The following is a 24,312-nucleotide window of genomic DNA, read 5'->3' as shown; positions in this document are numbered from 1 at the left end:
AACTTTGGAAGTCAAGCTATGTTTTTAATTAAATATATGTACTCATAACATCTAACATTAACATCAGTCCTGGTAAAAAGGACCTATGATTTGAGATCACAGTCTTTTTTTGGGGGGGGGCATGGCGGGGGGATCAGGATGGGGAATTACATGTAAATCCATGGCTGATTCATGTCAATGTATGGCAAAAACCACTACAATATTGTAAAGTAATTAGCCTCCAACTAATAAAAATAAATGGAAAACAAACAAACAAAAGACTGAGATCTCAAAAAAAATCTAGCATTTTAAAGACCAGTCTGCCTCTCTAACTTCTGAGGTAATATTTAGAATTTTTTTTTGGATTACTCCTCAACATAATTTGAAATCATTACTTGTGTAATTGATACTTACACAGAGAATTGGCAGTGCCAGAATTTTACCAAATACTTACTTCACGTCCTCGTAATCTAATTTTAACACTTAGATTCTCATTTCATAGTTTGAAACGCCAAAAGTGGGGGAATATTGTCTAACTGTAGTTTTAAAACATGATTTATGGAAAAAAACCTACTGATTTGCTCTTCATTACTTTAACCTTTGAGGGAATGTGTTATTTATCACCTACCACAATTTAGACCGAGGAACAAAACAAGCTCATGGACCCTGTGACTCATGTTGTTTTGCGATAATATATTGGTCCAAGTATAGACTGCAGCTTTATTAAGAATCCCTATGCTCCTCTGAAGAACTGCTTCGATTTTTTTTAAAGCAAGACAAAGCCCTTTAAATCTATAAAAGATGCTAAAATTATGATTGATTCTTATGTTTTTAAAAATCTCCAATCTTTTTTCTCATTTTAAAATGGAAAAACATATTGACTTTTGGGAAGTGGAGATGTAGGAACATTCATATTTAGTTAGCTGGAGATTATGCACTGAAATTTCAAAGCCATATTTTAGTCAAAGGGTAATGGAAATTTAGAGCAAAAGGCATCTTTAGATAGCTTTGTGGTGATGTGTGAAGAGCAGAGAACTGAAGTCAGAAAACCTGAGGTCGAGTTCCTGCTTTCCACTTTCTCATTGTGTGACCCAACTCATGGCATAAATTCATTAAACTCTGTTTCCTCATCTGTGAAAGTAAGAAAATACCTGCCTTATAAATTGTATTGTTTTTTTGTCAGGATGAAATGACACAGTATACAAAAAGTCTATTGGGAACTATGAGCTCCTGTTCAAATGTGTGATGATTACTTTTTTATGAAGGAGAAAACAAACCCCTGTTCATCAGGTGCTGTGCTTAGTCGCTCAGTTGTGTCTGACTCTTTGTGACCCCATGGACTGTGGCCTGCCAGTTCCACTGTCCATGGGGATCCTCCAGGCAAGAAAAATGGAGTGTGTTGCCATTTCTTTCTCCAGGGGAACTACCCAACCCAGGGATCGAACCCAGGTCTCCCACATTTCAAGTGGATTCTTTACCGTCTGAGCCACCAGGGAATCTCAAGAATACTAGAGTGGGCAGCCAGTCCCTTCTCCAGGGGAATCTTCCAGACCCAGGAATCAAAATGAGGCTCCTGCATTCCCAGGTGTGATTCTTTACCAGCTTTTTTTTTGAGCTACCATTACCAGTGGTACAGCCAGGTCCCTAAATCAGTCTGATAGTCTTTCCCAAACTGAGTATAACTTTTAAAATGTGCCTCATCTGCTTAGCTACTCATAGACCATTACCATGGAACTCTAAATTTATGCTACTCTCCATAAAGACCTGAATCTTTCTGAATCTTACTTATAATGTCTTTTGTGGGTAAGAGAAGTCAACTGGTTTAATTTGATGGGTCTAGTTTCTGTCCTCCTCTGGCCTAAACCACCTATGCGGACCTTTTTTTTCTTACTTTTTACCAGTTTATGCCATGTTAAAAAATCTTCGAATTTATACCTAAGAAGTGGTATTTCCCTGCTTTATTAAATCAGCTCGTAACATAACTTTACAACACACTTCTTACATGAATCTTTTTTTAAAAAAATATATTTTGGAGAATTCCCAGCAGTCCAGTGGATTGACTTTGAGCATTTTCATTGCTGAGGGCGGCAGTTCGACCCCTGGTCCAGGAACTAAATACCCTTCAAGCACCATGGTGCAGTGGAAAAAAGATTAATTAATTTGGAGCCAAAGCACTGCAAGAAAAGGCTTTCTGATTTTTTGATTCTTATTAATAGACTCGTATATAAATTCCCCACTCACATTACTTTGCCAAATGTTTGTGAAATTCTTGGTTGCTTGGTTCCCTTTTAATAGCTGCTTCCACAAAGTATCAAAAAAAGCTGGTAGGATGACTTTCCACCTCAGTCTTAGGTTTAGCGGGAACAAAGTGGCCCCAGTATCTCATCCAGATTTCTCCAGATAATTAGAGGGAAGAGCTGAATGCCCATTGTTTAATAGAATTATTTAGGTCATTAAATAAAAGGGTCCAGGATAAGGAAAATAAAAAATTTTTGGGGGGGGAATCTGCAGATTCAAGATACAATTAATTGAGGCTTACAATATTATTCACTTAAGCGTGATGTGGGAAAAACAGGCAATAACTCATCAAATAGGAAAAAGGTGAATAATCACTGTCCAGCTAAAGAGAAGTGAAGAAAAAATATGAAAACATGACAATCTTTTCCACTTAATTTTTTTAGGATAATAATGATGCAAATTACGAAGATTGGAAGGTGGTTAAAACAGTAAGAAATCCTTGTGATTTGTAGAAAGAGCATATTTTACCTCTGGGAGGAGCCAAGAGTGGTGGAGGAATAGGACGGGGAGACTCACTTCTCCCCTACAAATATCATCGAAAAACATTTGAACGCTGAGCAAAATTTCACAAAACAACTTCTGATCGCTTAGCAGAGGACATCAGCGCCCAGAAAAGCAGCCCATTTGCTTCATAGGGAGGTAGGACAAAATATAAAAGATAAAAATGGAGTCAAAAGAGCTACGGGATGGAGATACCTCCCGGGAAGGGAGTCTAAAGAAGAAGTTTCCATCACCAGGAAACCCTCGCACTGGCGGGACTGGGGGAAGTTTTTGGCAATCTAACTGGGAGGAAAAATTAAACAAGGCCCAGATTACGTGCCTAAAAGCAACTCCCAGCAGAAAGTACCCCAGACCGCCGTACCTGCCAGCAACAAGCGGGGGAAGAACATAAGAGGACCAAGCGGCATTGCTTAGGTAAGGCCCATCCCGAAGACCCTGAGAGCAATCCAGAGGGAGCTTTTTAAAACTGTGGGATAGCAAGGGTCAAAATAAACCGGACCCGAACACACTGCCGGCAGTTTCACAAAACAAAGGGACTGAGAAACTCCAGAGAAGAGGCCGTCCCATCCCCGTTGGAGGTAGGAGACGGGGTAGGGGAAAAAGGCAAACTCAGCCCTGAGAGAAGCCACCCCCTCCACACTCGCCAAACAGGCCCCCGGTGTGCCTATCTAAAGACTTCCTGAGACCCTGACTGGCGGTAGCGCGATGGGGCCGCGGAGGGGAAAAAGCACGCCGTACCCGGGAGATTGCGCCCAAGCCTCTGGCTGCCTGAGCCGCTTGCCGCGGAGGAAAAGGCGTGCTGCACCCGGGAGAGTACGCCCAGCCTCCGGCTGCCCTGAACCACTCAGGCCGGGAAGCACAAAACCAGGCACAGATTGAATCCGCACTTTTGTGGAGTACCCCGAAAACTGGAACCACACTCAATGCATGGCCCGCTACCATATAGAGCAGCCGGGAGCCTGAGCAGTGTAGATGGGGAAAACACTGAAACCCGTGAGCGGGAAAACCCAGTGTGGCCGGAACACGGTGAGCGGCTATCCAGCACGGAAGCGTATCAGTCTGCAGCGCCCCGCCCTCCCCCGTAGCATGACTAAACTGAACTAGAGAACCTAAATAAGAGATCACCTCCACCCCGCCTGTGTCATGGGCAGAAAATTAGACACCGAAGAGACGGCAAAACAGAAGCCAAATAAACAAAGGGAACCGCTTCAGAAAGGAACCCGGGTGCAACAGGATTAAAACCCTGAAGGGAACCCGACTTCATCGGAAGGGGCCAATAGATACCGAGAAGTGTAAGCTGGAAAGAGGAGCTATCTGAAATTGAACTGAACCTACGCTGACCGCAACAACTCCAGAGAAATTCCTAGATATATATGTATATATATTTTTTTAATTAAAAAAAAATTTTTATTTCCTTTTTTAAAAATTTATTTTTCATTTTTTCTCTTTTATTTTCTTTTAAAATTCCCCTAATTACTTATCCCCCATTACTCCTCAACTTTTCATTTATCATATATTTTTTACGATTTTTTAATTAGGAAAATAATAATTTTTTAAATTTTTTTTTCTTTTTTTTTTCTCTCCTATTTCCTTTTAAAGTCCTCTAATACGCCTCCATTAATCCTTAATTTTTCATTTTCATTCACTATAACCTTGCCAAAAAAAAAAAAAGAGAGAGAGAGAGAGAAAACCCTATTTTTAAAACTTAACTTTCATATAGATTTCTAAATTTTTTGTGTGTTTTTTGTTTTTAAATAATTTGTTATTTCAAAGAGTCTAACCTTCTACACTAGATTTTTAATCTTTGTTTTTTTTCAGTAGGTATGTGAATATAAAATTTTGGACATTTAAAGAATCCAATATTCTGTATCCCATTTCTATTCAGGAGTGTGGTACTACTCTCCCACTTTTTGACTCCTCTGTTTCTACCTCAGAACACCTCTATTTCCTCCTTTCCCCTTCTCTTCCCAACTCCAAACTCTGTGAATCGTTTGTGGGTGGTCTGGGCTACGGAGAACACTTTGGGAACAATAACTGACGTAGATCTGTCTCTCCTCTTGAGTCCCCGTTTTCTCCTCCGCTCACCTCTTATCTCCTCCTTCCCTCCTATTCTTCATGAAACTCTGTGAACCTCTCTGGTTGTCCTCTCACGGTGGACGAATCTTTCCACCATTAAAAAAACCCCCTAGCAGTTTAATTAACATGCGGTATAGTTGGAGAAGTCCTTGAACTATTGAACAAATAAAAAACTAAAAATCCAGAGGCAGGAGACCTTAAGCCAAATCCCTGATAAAACCCAGAAAACACCTGACTACACGGGAACATTAAGGAATAAGAGACCTTCCAAAAGCCTCCATATCTACACCAAAACCAACCTCCACCCAAAGTAGCCAATAAGCTCCATTACAAAACATACCACGCAAATTCTTTAGCAACGCAGGAACATAGACCTGAGTGTCAACATACAGGCTGTCCAAAGTCACACCTAACACATAGACCCATCGCAAAACTCATTATTGGACACTCCATTGCACTCCAGAGAGAAGAAATCCAATTCCACGCACCAGAACGCTGACACAAGCTTCCCTAACCAGGAAACCTTGACAAACCAATTGTCCAACCCCACCCACTGAGTGAAACCTCCACAATAAAAAGGAACCTCAGACCACAAGAATACAGAAAGCCCACTCCAGACACAGCAATCTAAACAAGATGAAAAGGCAGAGAAATACCCAACAGCTAAAGGAACATGAAAAAAGCCCACCAAGTCAAACAAAAGAGGAGGAAATAGGGAATCTACCTGAAAAAGAATTTAGAATAATGATAATAAAAATGATCCAAAATCTTGAAAACAAAATGGAGTTAAAAATAAATAGCCTGGAGACAAAGATTGAGACGATGCAAGAAATGTTTAACAAGGACCTAGAAAAATAAAAAAAAAATCAATTAAAAATTAATAGTGAAATAAATGAGATCAAAAACACTCTGGAGGGAACCATGAGTAGAAAGAGCTACCTTTTTTTTTGGCGGAAACATATTTTTCCCATGAATCTATTTTCATTGTTTTTTAAAAATTTCTAGACCTTTATTTCTCTGTGAAAAGGGGGTAAAAGGAATAAAATAAAAATGGCACAACTGACACAAACAACCAACTGAGGGGGAAGGAAGAGAGGTGGAGAAATCGATGGGGCAGGGGTCCCCGTTATAGCAGCAGAAGCCTGCAACCTGAGATGCCCGCATCTATCCCCAGCGCAGCAGGAACAACCCTTGCTCCTAAGGTCTCTGCCCTGTCCCACCTCAGGCACCCCCAACCCCGTGGGAGTAGACGATGAGAAGTTGGATTCCCAGGCTGGGGCCAGGAACTGTGCTGGGGGAGGGGCCTGGGATCAGACCATGCACAGGGAGTGAGAGCCCAGGGCACTGTCCCCCCAAGGGAGGGACTCGGGGGAGAGGGGAGGGTGAATACCAGAGGCTGGCGTTGGCTCCTCTTCCAGCATCAGGCGAGAGACAGGACAGTCAGAGCCTCCTGGGCGAAGTACTTGACATCTATGTCCTGGTCCTGGGTCAGCTTCTCCAGGATGGGCTTGACCTTGGTCTGCAGCGTGCTGTTGTCCAGGATGGACCCGATCTTCTGTAGGGACTTGGCCACGCTGAAGCGGACATTGGCAACAGGGTCCTCAGCCATATACAGCACTGTGGGCAGCATGTGCTTGGTGGTGATGTCCTGCCCACAGACCTTAGACAGCACACTGATGCAGAAGAGCACAGTCATGCGGTGCAGGTAATTGGGTTCCTCAGACAGGGTCAGGACCCTGGGGATGACAGTGGCAAGGGCCCACTCCTTCCCAAACTGCTCCACCAGCTTCTTCAGGTTGTTGGTGGCCGCCTCGCGGATGGCATAGACATGATCCACAAGCCAGGACACGCACAAGGAGTGGAGCTGAGCATCAAAGAACTCCAGCCCAAGCTGTCCAGCCAGCAGAGGCATGTACTCAACGACGGCCAGACGCACCCGCCACTTGGCATCCCCCGCAAGCTCCATGATGCTGGGGAGCAGGAACTGGGACAGCTGCTGGATGCCGATCACCTCTTTCACGCAATTGAGGTTGGAGATGATGTTCAGCCGCACATCTGGGCACTCATCCTTCAGCAGAGCCAGGAAGACGGGCACGAGGTGCTTAATGGTGTTATCTTTGGCCAGGATGTGGGAGAGGCCCATGATGACAGAGGCCAGGGCTGACCTGACATGCTGGTTGGTGTCCGAGACCAGCTCCTTGCTGCAAGGCAAGATCTCGGTCAGGATCACATTCTCCCGATAGTCAGCGGAGAGATTTTCACAGAATTCTTTGAGCTTGAGGGAGGCGGCGGCCCTCACCTTGGGCTCACAGTCTTTGATCAGGTTCTGGAAGGCAGGGACCAGGTCCGTCTTGGTGACCTCAGGCCCCACTGCTGTCTGGAGCTCTGTGAACTTGTTGGCCACCATGTAACGGACGTGCCAGGATGTGTCCTCAGCAGCCTGGCACAGAGTGATCATCACCAGGGCCTCCAGGGCCTCCTGGGGCAGGAGCTGGCCGATGTTCACGCACACTTCCACCATTAGCAGCCGCACCGAATCCTGCTCGTCACAGGCCAGGTTGGAGAATATGGGGATGATCTCGCTCTCGATGTCGTCCAACTCAAGCACCTTGGCGAAATCCCCCAGGTTGGAGGCTGCTGCACACCGCACCAAGAGGTTGTCATCTGAGCACAGGTCCCGAAAGCACTTTCGAAGTTCCGCCTTGACAGCAATGGACACGCCAGGGTAGCAGACGGAGAAAAGGCGGCAGGCTGAGATGCGGGAGGTGACCAACTCACCACCCCCCAGTCGCTTCACAAGTGGCACAAAGTGGTCCTCGAGATGGGAGGGTGAGTGCTCATGCGAGATGACCCGCAGGGAGTCCACCGCCTTGTCCCGCACTGTGGCCTCATCCACCATGGCCAGCACCTCTAGGGGTGGCAGCAGGCAGTGAGCATACTCGGGACCTCCGACCAGAGGCGTGAAGGTGCCCAGCTCCTCCGCCAGGGCAAAGAGGACCTCGTCCTCATTGTTCGCGATGTCTATAATGAAGGGCAGAAGCTCATTGCGGGTGTTTTCGACTCCAAGGGCCAAGGCGATGATGGGCAGCTTCTTGATGCTGTCGATGCGAAGCTGAACATCGTCGTTCTGGAGCCCGTCTACGAGGATCAAGATGGGGTTGAGCGAGTCATCGTCGTCAGCTGCCGCCATCTTCTTTCCTCGCAGACTGCAGCCAGCGCTCTGCCGAAACAGGAACGGGAATGGCTGGGCTGGGAGCAGTAAAGAACGGCGTGGGGATGCCTGACCCTCTTTACAGGGGTGACCCCACAGTCATTGGCCACGCTACGCTGTGCTGAGCCTGCGTTTCGTTTCATTTGTCCAAACAAACCAAGTCCCACCTACCACCCATTTGCCATTGGCGGAAGGGACCAGATTAACTTTGCAGGAGCCTGGGGCGGAGTTGGGAGGAATGCAGGACGGGAGGGGGGAGCACGCAATGGTGGGGTGGGGGTTGGGGACGCACAGAGGTTGTGGGGGAGTGGGGCGGGGCTTTCCTGGAGCCTCTGTAGTAAAGAGTCCGCCTGCATTGCAGGAGACCGTGGTTTCATCGCTAGGTCAGGATGATCCCCTGGAGAATTGAATGGCCATCCACTCCAGTATTCTTGCCTAGAGAATTCCATGGACAGAGGAGCCTGGCCTCTGGGGTGTCAGGCACAGTCCATAAGGTGGCAGAGTTGATCCCGACTTAGTGACTAAATGCACAGACGCATAGGAGAAGAGGATTCTATTTCCATTATTAATTAGAAAACTTGATGTGAAAATGGTCCGGATATCTGCTTATTATCAAGAAGAAAGATTGGAATTTTAAATGAACTTTTAATTTTTGAATAGTTTCAGATTTCATAAAAATTATTATGATAGTACAAAGGGTTCTCAAATATTCCACACCAGTTTTCCCTTTTGTAACAGCTTACCTTGGTGTGGTACTTTGCTCACAATGGGTGAACCAGTATTCATATATTAGTATTAACTGAAGTCCATTCTTTATTCAGATTCATTTGCTCTTCTTTATCTGATATCCTTTTTCTGTTCCTAGATCCCACCCAGGTTTATCACATTACATTGTGTTGTCATATCTCCTCTAGACTATGATAGGTTCTCAAACTTTTCTTGTCTTTCATGACTTTGACAGTTTTGAGGAATACTATTCAATCAGGTGTTTTGTAGAATGTCCCTTACTTGGGATGTGTTTGACATTTATCTTAGGGATAGACTGAGGTTGTGTATCCTTGGGGAGAAGACCACAGAGGTAAAATGCCATTTTTGTTTCCTCATTGTAAAGTTGCTCTTTCTACCCCTTTCTATACTGTGGTCTTTGGAAGAAAGTGACTCCACACTTACGGTGTAGGGAAGAAGGACTGAATTTTAACTGTAATAGAAAAAATCATTATCATTGGCAAACATTCTAATCGGAAAGTGATTACTATCATAAGTGCATTTGGCAGGCTCCTTTGACCAGTAAACTTAGAGACGTGTATTTTGTGGCTAACATCTTGGTAGGCAAAATGGGCGGCCCTATTTCTTAGAACCAGACTCTTCTTTAGGGCAATTTTCTTTGTCTAGGGAGACGGCCAGAATTACAGGCGCTGAAATTTTAATTTACCGCTGCTACGAGTGGTGGGCTACAGTCCATAGGGTTGCACAGAGTCAGACATGACTGAAGCACACACGCTCCTACCACTTCTCAGAGATATTGCAGGTCTTACACACTCGTGTCACACGTGAGCAAACATCCAAATCACCTCGTTATTGTTGTTTAGTCACCTAGTCATCTCCAAGACTTTTGTGACCCCATGGACTGTAGCCTGCCAGGCATCTCTGTCTATGGGATTTCATAGGCAAGAATACTGGAGAGGGTATCCATTTCCTTCTCGAGGGTATCTGCCCAACCCAGGGATTGATCCCAGGTCTCTCAAATTTCAGGCAGATTCTTTACCGTCTGAGCCACCAAGGAATCCCAAGAATACTCGAGTGGGTAGCCTATCCCTTCTCCAGGGGAATCTTCCAGACCCAGGAATCAAAATGAGGGCTCCTGCATTCCAGGTGGATTCTTTACCAGCTGAGCTACCATTACCAGTGGTAGAGCCAGGTCTCCTAAATCAGTCTGATAGTCTTTCCAACTGGAGTATAATTTTAAAAATGTGCTCATCTGCTTAGCTACTCAGAGACCTTACCAGAACTCTAGTTATGCTACTCTCCATAAAGACCTGAACTTCTGAATCTTACTTAGTAATGTCTTTTTGTGGGTAAGAGGAAGCAACTGGTTTAATTTGATGGGTCTAGTTCTGTCTCTTCTGGCCTAAACCACCTAAGCTGGTCCTTTTTTTTTTTTTTTACTTTTTACCAGTTATGCCATGTTAAAAATCTTCAATTTATACTTAAGAGTGGTATTTCCCTGCTTTAAATCAGCTTCGTAACATAATTTTACAACACACTTCTTACATCAATCTTTTTTAAAAAAATATTAATTTGGAGGAATTCCCCAGCAGTCCAGTGGATAAGACTTTGAGCTTTCATTGCTGAGGGCGGCAGTTCGATCCCTGGTCCAGGAACTAAATTCCCTTCAGCTCCATGGTGCAGGGGAAAAAAGATTAATTAATTTGGAGCCAAGCACTGCAGAAAAGGCTTCTATTTTTGATTCTTATTTAATAGACTCTATAGAATTCCCCACTCACATTTTACTTTGCCAAATGTTTGTGAAATTCTTGGGTGTTTGGTTCCCTTTTATAGCTGCTTCCACAAAGTATCAAAAAGAGCTGGAGGATGACTTTCCACCTCAGTCTAAGGTTAGCTGGAACAAAGTGGCCCCAGTTCTCTCCCAGAGTTCTCCAGATAATTAGAGGGAAGCTGAATGCCTCATGTTTAATAGAATTATTTAGGTTCATTAAATAAAAGGGTCCAGGATAAGGAAATTGAATCTGCAGATTCAAGATACAATTAATTGAGGCTTACAATATTATTCACTTAAGCTGATGTGGGAAAACAGGCAATAACTCAAATAGGAAAAAGGTGAATATTCATGTCCAGCTAAAGAGAAGGGAGAAAAATATGAAAACATGACAATCTTTTCACTTATTTTTTAGGACAATAATGATGCAAATTACGAAGATTGGAAGGTGTTAATAAAACAGTAAGAATCCTTGTGATTTGTAGAAAGAGCTACCTTTTTTTTGGCGGAAACATGTATTTTCCCATGAATCTATTTTCATTGTTTTTTAAAAATTTCTAGACCTTTATTTCTCTGTGAAAAGGGGGTAAAAGGAATAAAATAAAAATGGCACAACTGACACAAACAACCAACTGAGGGGGAAGGAAGAGAGGTGGAGAAATCGATGGGGCAGGGGTCCCCGTTATAGCAGCAGAAGCCTGCAACCTGAGATGCCTGCATCTACCCCCAGCGCAGCAGGAACAACCCTTGCTCCTAAGGTCTCTGCCCTGTCCCACCTCGGGCACCCCCAACCCCGTGGGAGTGGACGGTGAGAAGTTGGATTCCCAGGCTGGGGCCAGGAACTGTGCTGGGGGAGGGGACTGGGATCAGATCATGCTCAGGGATTGAGAGCTCAGGGCACTGTCGCCCCAAGGGAGGGACTCGGGGGAGAGGGGAGGGTGAATACCAGAGGCTGGCGTTGGCTCCTCTTCCAGCATCAGGCGAGAGACAGGACAGTCAGAGCCTCCTGGGCGAAGTACTTGACATCCATGTCCTGGTCCTGGGTCAGCTTCTCCAGGATGGGCTTGACCTTGGTCTGCAGCGTGCTGTTGTCCAGGATGGACCCGATCTTCTGTAGGGACTTGGCCACGTTGAAGCGGACATTGGCAACAGGGTCCTCAGCCATATACAGCACTGTGGGCAGCATGTGCTTGGTGGTGATGTCCTGCCCACAGACCTTAGACAGCACACTGATGCAGAAGAGCACAGTCATGCGGTGCAGGTAATTGGGTTCCTCAGACAGGGTCAGGACCCTGGGGATGACAGTGGCAAGGGCCCACTCCTTCCCAAACTGCTCCACCAGCTTCTTCAGGTTGTTGGTGGCCGCCTCGCGGATGGCATAGACATGATCCACAAGCCAGGACATGCACAAGGAGTGGAACTGAGCATCAAAGAACTCCAGCCCAAGCTGTCCAGCCAGCAGAGGCATGTACTCAACGACGGCCAGACGCACCCGCCACTTGGCATCCCCCGCAAGCTCCATGATGCTGGGGAGCAGGAACTGGGACAGCTGCTGGATGCCGATCACCTCTTTCACGCAATCGAGGTTGGAGATGATGTTCAGCCGCACATCTGGGCACTCATCCTTCAGCAGAGCCAGGAAGACGGGCACGAGGTGCTTAATGGTGTTATCTTTGGCCAGGATGTGGGAGAGGCCCATGATGACGGAGGCCAGGGCTGACCTGACATGCTGGTTGGTGTCCGAGACCAGCTCCTTGCTGCAAGGCAAGATCTCGGTCAGGATCACATTCTCCCGATAGTCAGCGGAGAGATTTTCACAGAATTCTTTGAGCTTGAGGGAGGCGGCGGCCCTCACCTCGGGCTCACAGTCTTTGATCAGGTTCTGGAAGGCAGGGACCAGGTCCGTCTTGGTGACCTCAGGCCCCACTGCTGTCTGGAGCTCTGTGAACTTGTTGGCCACCATGTAACGGACGCGCCAGGATGTGTCCTCAGCAGCCTGGCACAGAGTGATCATCACCAGGGCCTCCAGGGCCTCATGGGGCAGGAGCTGGGCGATGTTCACGAACACTTCCACCATTAGCAGCCGCACCGAATCCTGCTCATCACAGGCCAGGTTGGAGAATATGGGGATGATCTCACTCTTGATGTGGTCCATCTCAAGCACCTTGGTGAAATCCCCCAGGTTGGAGGCTGCTGCACACCGCACCAAGAGGTCGTCATCTGAGCACAGGTCCCGAAAGCACTTTCGAAGTTCCGCCTTGACAGCAATGGACACGCCAGGGTAGCAGACGGAGAAAAGGCGGCAGGCTGAGATGCGGGAGGTGACCAACTCACCACCCCCCAGTCGCTTCACAAGTGGCACAAAGTGGTCCTCGAGATGGGAGGGTGAGTGCTCATGCGAGATGGCCCGCAGGGAGTCCACCGCCTTGTCCCGCACTATGGCCTCATCCACCATGGCCAGCAACTCTAGGGGTGGCAGCAGGCAGTGAGCATACTCGGGACCTCCGACCAGAGGCGTGAAGGTGCCCAGCTCCTCCGCCAGGGCAAAGAGGACCTCATCCTCATCGTGCACGATGTCTATAATGAAGGGCAGAAGCTCATTGCGGGTCTTTTCGACTCCAAGGGCCAAGGCGATGATGGGCAGCTTCTTGATGCTGTCGATGCGAAGCTGAACATCGTCGTTCTGGAGCTCGTCTATGAGGATCGAGATCGGGTTGAGCGAGTCATCGCCGTCAGCTGCCGCCATCTTCTTTCCTCGCAGACTGCAGCCAGCGCTCTGCCGAAACAGGAACGGGAATGGCTGGGCTGGGAGCAGTAAAGAACGGCGTGGGGATGCCTGACCCTCTTTACAGGGGCGACCCCACAGTCATTGGCCACGCTACGCTGTGCTGAGCCTGCGTTTCGTTTCATTTGTCCAAACAAACCAAGTCCCACCTACCACCCATTTGCCATTGGCGGAAGGGACCAGATTAACTTTGCAGGAGCCTGGGGCGGAGTTGGGAGGAGTGCAGGACGGGAGGGGGGAGCACGCAATGGTGGGGTGGGGGTTGGGGACGCACAGAGGTTGTGGGGGAGTGGGGCGGGGCTTTCCTGGAGCCTCTGTAGTAAAGAGTCCGCCTGCATTGCAGGAGACCGTGGTTTCATCGCTAGGTCAGGATGATCCCCTGGAGAATTGAATGGCCATCCACTCCAGTATTCTTGCCTAGAGAATTCCATGGACAGAGGAGCCTGGCCTCTGGGGTGTCAGGCACAGTCCATAAGGTGGCAGAGTTGATCCCGACTTAGTGACTAAATGCACAGACGCATAGGAGAAGAGGATTCTATTTCCATTATTAATTAGAAAACTTGATGTGAAAATGGTCCGGATATCTGCTTATTATCAAGAAGAAAGATTGGAATTTTAAATGAACTTTTAATTTTTGAATAGTTTCAGATTTCATAAAAATTATTATGATAGTACAAAGGGTTCTCAAATATTCCACACCAGTTTTCCCTTTTGTAACAGCTTACCTTGGTGTGGTACTTTGCTCACAATGGGTGAACCAGTATTCATATATTAGTATTAACTGAAGTCCATTCTTTATTCAGATTCATTTGCTCTTCTTTATCTGATATCCTTTTTCTGTTCCTAGATCCCACCCAGGTTTATCACATTACATTGTGTTGTCATATCTCCTCTAGACTATGATAGGTTCTCAAACTTTTCTTGTCTTTCATGACTTTGACAGTTTTGAGGAATACTATTCAATCAGGTGTTTTGTAGAATGTCCCTTACTTGGGATGTGTTTGACATTTATCTTAGGGATAGACTGAGGTTGTGTATCCTTGGGGAGAAGACCACAGAGGTAAAATGCCATTTTTGTTTCCTCATTGTAAAGTTGCTCTTTCTACCCCTTTCTATACTGTGGTCTTTGGAAGAAAGTGACTCCACACTTACGGTGTAGGGAAGAAGGACTGAATTTTAACTGTAATAGAAAAAATCATTATCATTGGCAAACATTCTAATCGGAAAGTGATTACTATCATAAGTGCATTTGGCAGGCTCCTTTGACCAGTAAACTTAGAGACGTGTATTTTGTGGCTAACATCTTGGTAGGCAAAATGGGCGGCCCTATTTCTTAGAACCAGACTCTTCTTTAGGGCAATTTTCTTTGTCTAGGGAGACGGCCAGAATTACAGGCGCTGAAATTTTAATTTACCGCTGCTACGAGTGGTGGGCTACAGTCCATAGGGTTGCACAGAGTCAGACATGACTGAAGCACACACGCTCCTACCACTTCTCAGAGATATTGCAGGTCTTACACACTCGTGTCACACGTGAGCAAACATCCAAATCACCTCGTTATTGTTGTTTAGTCACCTAGTCATCTCCAAGACTTTTGTGACCCCATGGACTGTAGCCTGCCAGGCATCTCTGTCTATGGGATTTCATAGGCAAGAATACTGGAGAGGGTATCCATTTCCTTCTCGAGGGTATCTGCCCAACCCAGGGATTGATCCCAGGTCTCTCAAATTTCAGGCAGATTCTTTACCGTCTGAGCCACCAAGGAATCCCAAGAATACTCGAGTGGGTAGCCTATCCCTTCTCCAGGGGAATCTTCCAGACCCAGGAATCAAAATGAGGGCTCCTGCATTCCAGGTGGATTCTTTACCAGCTGAGCTACCATTACCAGTGGTAGAGCCAGGTCTCCTAAATCAGTCTGATAGTCTTTCCAACTGGAGTATAATTTTAAAAATGTGCTCATCTGCTTAGCTACTCAGAGACCTTACCAGAACTCTAGTTATGCTACTCTCCATAAAGACCTGAACTTCTGAATCTTACTTAGTAATGTCTTTTTGTGGGTAAGAGGAAGCAACTGGTTTAATTTGATGGGTCTAGTTCTGTCTCTTCTGGCCTAAACCACCTAAGCTGGTCCTTTTTTTTTTTTTTTACTTTTTACCAGTTATGCCATGTTAAAAATCTTCAATTTATACTTAAGAGTGGTATTTCCCTGCTTTAAATCAGCTTCGTAACATAATTTTACAACACACTTCTTACATCAATCTTTTTTAAAAAAATATTAATTTGGAGGAATTCCCCAGCAGTCCAGTGGATAAGACTTTGAGCTTTCATTGCTGAGGGCGGCAGTTCGATCCCTGGTCCAGGAACTAAATTCCCTTCAGCTCCATGGTGCAGGGGAAAAAAGATTAATTAATTTGGAGCCAAGCACTGCAGAAAAGGCTTCTATTTTTGATTCTTATTTAATAGACTCTATAGAATTCCCCACTCACATTTTACTTTGCCAAATGTTTGTGAAATTCTTGGGTGTTTGGTTCCCTTTTATAGCTGCTTCCACAAAGTATCAAAAAGAGCTGGAGGATGACTTTCCACCTCAGTCTAAGGTTAGCTGGAACAAAGTGGCCCCAGTTCTCTCCCAGGGTTCTCCAGATAATTAGAGGGAAGCTGAATGCCTCATGTTTAATAGAATTATTTAGGTTCATTAAATAAAAGGGTCCAGGATAAGGAAATTGAATCTACAGATTCAAGATACAATTAATTGAGGCTTACAATATTATTCACTTAAGCTGATGTGGGAAAACAGGCAATAACTCAAATAGGAAAAAGGTGAATATTCATGTCCAGCTAAAGAGAAGGGAGAAAAATATGAAAACATGACAATCTTTTCACTTATTTTTTAGGACAATAATGATGCAAATTACGAAGATTGGAAGGTGTTAAAACAGTAAGAATCCTTGTGATTTGTAGAAAGAGCTACCTTTTTTTTGGCGGAAACATGTATTTTCCCATGAATCTATTTTCATTGTTTTTTAAAAATTTCTAGACCTTTATTTCTCTGTGAAAAGGGGGTAAAAGGAATAAAATAAAAATGGCACAACTGACACAAACAACCAACTGAGGGGGAAGGAAGAGAGGTGGAGAAATCGATGGGGCAGGGGTCCCCGTTATAGCAGCAGAAGCCTGCAACCTGAGATGCCTGCATCTACCCCCAGCGCAGCAGGAACAACCCTTGCTCCTAAGGTCTCTGCCCTGTCCCACCTCGGGCACCCCCAACCCCGTGGGAGTGGACGGTGAGAAGTTGGATTCCCAGGCTGGGGCCAGGAACTGTGCTGGGGGAGGGGCCTGGGATCAGACCATGCACAGGGAGTGAGAGCCCAGGGCACTGTCCCCCCAAGGGAGGGACTCGGGGGAGAGGGGAGGGTGAATACCAGAGGCTGGCGTTGGCTCCTCTTCCAGCATCAGGTGAGAGACAGGACAGTCAGAGCCTCCTGGGCGAAGTACTTGACATCCATGTCCTGGTCCTGGGTCAGCTTCTCCAGGATGGGCTTGACCTTGGTCTGCAGCGTGCTGTTGTCCAGGATGGACCCGATCTTCTGTAGGGACTTGGCCACGTTGAAGCGGACATTGGCAACAGGGTCCTCAGCCATATACAGCACTGTGGGCAGCATGTGTTTGGTGGTGATGTCCTGCCCACAGACCTTAGACAGCACACTGATGCAGAAGAGCACAGTCATGCGGTGCAGGTAATTGGGTTCCTCAGACAGGGTCAGGACCCTGGGGATGACAGTGGCAAGGGCCCACTCCTTCCCAAACTGCTCCACCAGCTTCTTCAGGTTGTTGGTGGCCGCCTCGCGGATGGCATAGACATGATCCACAAGCCAGGACATGCACAAGGAGTGGAACTGAGCATCAAAGAACTCCAGCCCAAACTGTCCAGCCAGCAGAGGCATGTACTCAACGACGGCCAGACGCACCCGCCACGTGGCATCCCCCGCAAGCTCCATGATGCTGGGGAGCAGGAACTGGGACAGCTGCTGGATGCCGATCACCTCTTTCACGCAATCGAGGTTGGAGATGATGTTCAGCCGCACATCTGGGCACTCATCCTTCAGCAGAGCCAGGAAGACGGGCATGAGGTGCTTGATGGTGTTATCTTTGGCCAGGATGTGGGAGAGGCCCATGATGATGGAGGCCAGGGCTGACCTGACATGCTGGTTGGTGTCCGAGACCAGCTCCTTGCTGCAAGGCAAGATCTCGGTCAGGATCACATTCTCCCGATAGTCAGCGGAGAGATTTTCACAGAATTCTTTGAGCTTGAGGGAGGCGGCGGCCCTCACCTCGGGCTCACAGTCTTTGATCAGGTTCTGGAAGGCAGGGACCAGGTCCGTCTTGGTGACCTCAGGCCCCACTGCTGTCTGGAGCTCTGTGAACTTGTTGGCCACCATGTAACGGACGCGCCAGGATGTGTCCTCAGCAGCCTGGCACAGAGTGATCATCACCAGGGCCTCCAGGGCCTCCTGGGGCAGGAGCTGGGCAATGTTCACACACACTTCCACCATTAGCAGCCGCACCGAATCCTGCTCGTCACAGGCCAGGTTGGAGAATATGGGGATGATCTCACTCTTGATGTGGTCCATCTCAAGCACCTTGGTGAAATCCCCCAGGTTGGAGGCTGCTGCACACCGCACCAAGAGGTCGTCATCTGAGCACAGGTCCCGAAAGCACTTTCGAAGTTCCGCCTTGACAGCAATGGACACGCCAGGGTAGCAGACGGAGAAAAGGCGGCAGGCTGAGATGCGGGAGGTGACCAACTCACCACCCCCCAGTCGCTTCACAAGTGGCACAAAGTGGTCCTCGAGATGGGAGGGTGAGTGCTCATGCGAGATGGCCCGCAGGGAGTCCACCGCCTTGTCCCGCACTATGGCCTCATCCACCATGGCCAGCAACTCTAGGGGTGGCAGCAGGCAGTGAGCATACTCGGGACCTCCGACCAGAGGCGTGAAGGTGCCCAGCTCCTCCGCCAGGGCAAAGAGGACCTCGTCCTCATCGTACACGATGTCTATAATGAAGGGCAGAAGCTCATTGCGGGTCTTTTCGACTCCAAGGGCCAAGGCGATGATGGGCAGCTTCTTGATGCTGTCGATGCGAAGCTGAACATCGTCGTTCTGGAGCTCGTCTATGAGGATCGAGATGGGGTTGAGCGAGTCATCGCCGTCAGCTGCCGCCATCTTCTTTCCTCGCAGACTGCAGCCAGCGCTCTGCCGAAACAGGAACGGGAATGGCTGGGCTGGGAGCAGTAAAGAACGGCGTGGGGATGCCTGACCCTCTTTACAGGGGCGACCCCACAGTCATTGGCCACGCTACGCTGTGCTGAGCCTGTGTTTCGTTTCATTTGTCCAAACAAACCAAGTCCCACCTACCACCCATTTGCCATTGGCGGAAGGGACCAGATTAACTTTGCAGGAGCCTGGGGCGGAGTTGGGAGGAGTGCAGGATGGGAGGGGGGAGCACGCAATGGTGGGGTGGGGGTTGGGGACGCACAGAGGTTGTGGGGGAGTGGGGCGGGGCTTTCCTGGAGCCTCTGTAGTAAAGAGTCCGCCTGCATTGCAGGAGACCGTGGTTTCATCGCTAGGTCAGGATGATCCCCTGGAGAATTGAATGGCCATCCACTCCAGTATTCTTGCCTAGAGAATTCCATGGACAGAGGAGCCTGGCCTCTGGGGTGTCAGGCACAGTCCATAAGGTGGCAGAGTTGATCCCGACTTAGTGACTAAATGCACAGACGCATAGGAGAAGAGGATTCTATTTCCATTATTAATTAGAAAACTTGATGTGAAAATGGTCCGGATATCTGCTTATTATCAAGAAGAAAGATTGGAATTTTAAATGAACTTTTAATTTTTGAATAGTTTCAGATTTCATAAAAATTATTATGATAGTACAAAGGGTTCTCAAATATTCCACACCAGTTTTCCCTTTTGTAACAGCTTACCTTGGTGTGGTACTTTGCTCACAATGGGTGAACCAGTATTCATATATTAGTATTAACTGAAGTCCATTCTTTATTCAGATTCATTTGCTCTTCTTTATCTGATATCCTTTTTCTGTTCCTAGATCCCACCCAGGTTTATCACATTACATTGTGTTGTCATATCTCCTCTAGACTATGATAGGTTCTCAAACTTTTCTTGTCTTTCATGACTTTGACAGTTTTGAGGAATACTATTCAATCAGGTGTTTTGTAGAATGTCCCTTACTTGGGATGTGTTTGACATTTATCTTAGGGATAGACTGAGGTTGTGTATCCTTGGGGAGAAGACCACAGAGGTAAAATGCCATTTTTGTTTCCTCATTGTAAAGTTGCTCTTTCTACCCCTTTCTATACTGTGGTCTTTGGAAGAAAGTGACTCCACACTTACGGTGTAGGGAAGAAGGACTGAATTTTAACTGTAATAGAAAAAATCATTATCATTGGCAAACATTCTAATCGGAAAGTGATTACTATCATAAGTGCATTTGGCAGGCTCCTTTGACCAGTAAACTTAGAGACGTGTATTTTGTGGCTAACATCTTGGTAGGCAAAATGGGCGGCCCTATTTCTTAGAACCAGACTCTTCTTTAGGGCAATTTTCTTTGTCTAGGGAGACGGCCAGAATTACAGGCGCTGAAATTTTAATTTACCGCTGCTACGAGTGGTGGGCTACAGTCCATAGGGTTGCACAGAGTCAGACATGACTGAAGCACACACGCTCCTACCACTTCTCAGAGATATTGCAGGTCTTACACACTCGTGTCACACGTGAGCAAACATCCAAATCACCTCGTTATTGTTGTTTAGTCACCTAGTCATCTCCAAGACTTTTGTGACCCCATGGACTGTAGCCTGCCAGGCATCTCTGTCTATGGGATTTCATAGGCAAGAATACTGGAGAGGGTATCCATTTCCTTCTCGAGGGTATCTGCCCAACCCAGGGATTGATCCCAGGTCTCTCAAATTTCAGGCAGATTCTTTACCGTCTGAGCCACCAAGGAATCCCAAGAATACTAGAGTGGGTAGCCTATCCCTTCTCCAGGGGAATCTTCCAGACCCAGGAATCAAAATGAGGGCTCCTGCATTCCAGGTGGATTCTTTACCAGCTGAGCTACCATTACCAGTGGTAGAGCCAGGTCTCCTAAATCAGTCTGATAGTCTTTCCAACTGGAGTATAATTTTAAAAATGTGCTCATCTGCTTAGCTACTCAGAGACCTTACCAGAACTCTAAAGTTATGCTACTCTCCATAAAGACCTGAACTTCTGAATCTTACTTAGTAATGCCTTTTTGTGGGTAAGAGGAAGCAACTGGTTTAATTTGATGGGTCTAGTTCTGTCTCTTCTGGCCTAAACCACCTAAGCTGGTCCTTTTTTTTTTTTTTTTACTTTTTACCAGTTATGCCATGTTAAAAATCTTCAATTTATACTTAAGAGTGGTATTTCCCTGCTTTAAATCAGCTTCGTAACATAATTTTACAACACACTTCTTACATCAATCTTTTTTAAAAAAATATTAATTTGGAGGAATTCCCCAGCAGTCCAGTGGATAAGACTTTGAGCTTTCATTGCTGAGGGCGGCAGTTCGATCCCTGGTCCAGGAACTAAATTCCCTTCAGCTCCATGGTGCAGGGGAAAAAAGATTAATTAATTTGGAGCCAAGCACTGCAGAAAAGGCTTCTATTTTTGATTCTTATTTAATAGACTCTATAGAATTCCCCACTCACATTTTACTTTGCCAAATGTTTGTGAAATTCTTGGGTGTTTGGTTCCCTTTTATAGCTGCTTCCACAAAGTATCAAAAAGAGCTGGAGGATGACTTTCCACCTCAGTCTAAGGTTAGCTGGAACAAAGTGGCCCCAGTTCTCTCCCAGAGTTCTCCAGATAATTAGAGGGAAGCTGAATGCCTCATGTTTAATAGAATTATTTAGGTTCATTAAATAAAAGGGTCCAGGATAAGGAAATTGAATCTGCAGATTCAAGATACAATTAATTGAGGCTTACAATATTATTCACTTAAGCTGATGTGGGAAAACAGGCAATAACTCAAATAGGAAAAAGGTGAATATTCATGTCCAGCTAAAGAGAAGGGAGAAAAATATGAAAACATGACAATCTTTTCACTTATTTTTTAGGACAATAATGATGCAAATTACGAAGATTGGAAGGTGTTAATAAAACAGTAAGAATCCTTGTGATTTGTAGAAAGAGCTACCTTTTTTTTGGCGGAAACATGTATTTTCCCATGAATCTATTTTCATTGTTTTTTAAAAATTTCTAGACCTTTATTTCTCTGTGAAAAGGGGGTAAAAGGAATAAAATAAAAATGGCACAACTGACACAAACAACCAACTGAGGGGGAAGGAAGAGAGGTGGAGAAATCGATGGGGCAGGGGTCCCCGTTATAGCAGCAGAAGCCTGCAACCTGAGATGCCTGCATCTACCCCCAGCGCAGCAGGAACAACCCTTGCTCCTAAGGTCTCTGCCCTGTCCCACCTCGGGCACCCCCAACCCCGTGGGAGTGGACGGTGAGAAGTTGGATTCCCAGGCTGGGGCCAGGAACTGTGCTGGGGGAGGGGCCTGGGATCAGACCATGCACAGGGAGTGAGAGCCCAGGGCACTGTCCCCCCAAGGGAGGGACTCGGGGGAGAGGGGAGGGTGAATACCAGAGGCTGGCGTTGGCTCCTCTTCCAGCATCAGGCGAGAGACAGGACAGTCAGAGCCTCCTGGGCGAAGTACTTGACATCCATGTCCTGGTCCTGGGTCAGCTTCTCCAGGATGGGCTTGACCTTGGTCTGCAGCGTGCTGTTGTCCAGGATGGACCCGATCTTCTGTAGGGACTTGGCCACGTTGAAGCGGACATTGGCAACAGGGTCCTCAGCCATATACAGCACTGTGGGCAGCATGTGCTTGGTGGTGATGTCCTGCCCACAGACCTTAGACAGCACACTGATGCAGAAGAGCACAGTCATGCGGTGCAGGTAATTGGGTTCCTCAGACAGGGTCAGGACCCTGGGGATGACAGTGGCAAGGGCCCACTCCTTCCCAAACTGCTCCACCAGCTTCTTCAGGTTGTTGGTGGCCGCCTCGCGGATGGCATAGACATGATCCACAAGCCAGGACATGCACAAGGAGTGGAACTGAGCATCAAAGAACTCCAGCCCAAACTGTCCAGCCAGCAGAGGCATGTACTCAACGACGGCCAGACGCACCCGCCACTTGGCATCCCCCGCAAGCTCCATGATGCTGGGGAGCAGGAACTGGGACAGCTGCTGGATGCCGATCACCTCTTTCACGCAATCGAGGTTGGAGATGATGTTCAGCCGCACATCTGGGCACTCATCCTTCAGCAGAGCCAGGAAGACGGGCATGAGGTGCTTGATGGTGTTATCTTTGGCCAGGATGTGGGAGAGGCCCATGATGACGGAGGCCAGGGCTGACCTGACATGCTGGTTGGTGTCCGAGACCAGCTCCTTGCTGCAAGGCAAGATCTCGGTCAGGATCACATTCTCCCGATAGTCAGCGGAGAGATTTTCACAGAATTCTTTGAGCTTGAGGGAGGCGGCGGCCCTCACCTCGGGCTCACAGTCTTTGATCAGGTTCTGGAAGGCAGGGACCAGGTCCGTCTTGGTGACCTCAGGCCCCACTGCTGTCTGGAGCTCTGTGAACTTGTTGGCCACCATGTAACGGACGCGCCAGGATGTGTCCTCAGCAGCCTGGCACAGAGTGATCATCACCAGGGCCTCCAGGGCCTCCTGGGGCAGGAGCTGGGCAATGTTCACACACACTTCCACCATTAGCAGCCGCACCGAATCCTGCTCGTCACAGGCCAGGTTGGAGAATATGGGGATGATCTCACTCTTGATATGGTCCATCTCAAGCACCTTGGTGAAATCCCCCAGGTTGGAGGCTGCTGCACACCGCACCAAGAGGTCGTCATCTGAGCACAGGTCCCGAAAGCACTTTCGAAGTTCCGCCTTGACAGCAATGGACACGCCAGGGTAGCAGACGGAGAAAAGGCGGCAGGCTGAGATGCGGGAGGTGACCAACTCACCACCCCCCAGTCGCTTCACAAGTGGCACAAAGTGGTCCTCGAGATGGGAGGGTGAGTGCTCATGCGAGATGGCCCGCAGGGAGTCCACCGCCTTGTCCCGCACTATGGCCTCATCCACCATGGCCAGCAACTCTAGGGGTGGCAGCAGGCAGTGAGCATACTCGGGACCTCCGACCAGAGGCGTGAAGGTGCCCAGCTCCTCCGCCAGGGCAAAGAGGACCTCGTCCTCATCGTATACGATGTCTATAATGAAGGGCAGAAGCTCATTGCGGGTCTTTTCGACTCCAAGGGCCAAGGCGATGATGGGCAGCTTCTTGATGCTGTCGATGCGAAGCTGAATATCGTCGTTCTGGAGCTCGTCTATGAGGATCGAGATGGGGTTGAGCGAGTCATCGCCGTCAGCTGCCGCCATCTTCTTTCCTCGCAGACTGCAGCCAGCGCTCTGCCGAAACAGGAACGGGAATGGCTGGGCTGGGAGCAGTAAAGAACGGCGTGGGGATGCCTGACCCTCTTTACAGGGGCGACCCCACAGTCATTGGCCATGCCACCCCTAATTGAGCCTGCTTTTGTTTATTTCATTCGAACAAATGAAGTCCTATCTGCCACCCATTTGCCATTGGCTGAAGGGACCAGATTGATTAACTTTGCAGGAGTGTGTGGTTGGTTTGCGAGGCGTGCAGGACAGGAGCGGGGAGCATGCAGTGGTTGGGTGGGGGTGGGGGTCGCACGGAAGTTATGGGGGGAGTGGGGCGTGGCTTCCCTGGAGCCTCTGATGGTAAAGAGTCCGCGTGCAATGCAGGAGACCCTAGTTTGATCTCTAGGTCAGGATGATCCCCTGGAGAAAGTAATGGCTATCCACTCCAGGTTTTTGCCTGGAGAATTCCATGG

At 47.5% G+C, this 24,312-nt stretch overlaps 4 pseudogenes; all 4 read right to left on the bottom strand.

Annotated features, from left to right (window-relative positions):
* Window positions 1-8,087, bottom strand: part of LOC110127940 (serine/threonine-protein phosphatase 2A 65 kDa regulatory subunit A alpha isoform pseudogene) — a 32,296-nt pseudogene extending 24,209 nt beyond the window's left edge.
* A 3,427-nt stretch (window positions 8,088-11,514) lies between these two features.
* Window positions 11,515-13,529, bottom strand: LOC139033123 (serine/threonine-protein phosphatase 2A 65 kDa regulatory subunit A alpha isoform pseudogene; annotated as a pseudogene).
* A 1,874-nt stretch (window positions 13,530-15,403) lies between these two features.
* On the bottom strand, window positions 15,404-18,569 carry LOC139033133 (serine/threonine-protein phosphatase 2A 65 kDa regulatory subunit A alpha isoform pseudogene; annotated as a pseudogene).
* Window positions 18,570-22,066: 3,497 nt separating this feature from the next.
* LOC139033132 (serine/threonine-protein phosphatase 2A 65 kDa regulatory subunit A alpha isoform pseudogene) lies at window positions 22,067-23,857 on the bottom strand (annotated as a pseudogene).
* Between the last annotated feature and the right edge of the window lie 455 nt (window positions 23,858-24,312).

This window comes from Odocoileus virginianus, chromosome X (genome assembly GCF_023699985.2).
Source record: "Odocoileus virginianus isolate 20LAN1187 ecotype Illinois chromosome X, Ovbor_1.2, whole genome shotgun sequence".
NCBI lineage: Eukaryota > Metazoa > Chordata > Mammalia > Artiodactyla > Cervidae > Odocoileus > Odocoileus virginianus.
Note: the sequence above shows the minus strand (reverse complement) of the source record. Positions and strands in the feature narration are given on the sequence as shown.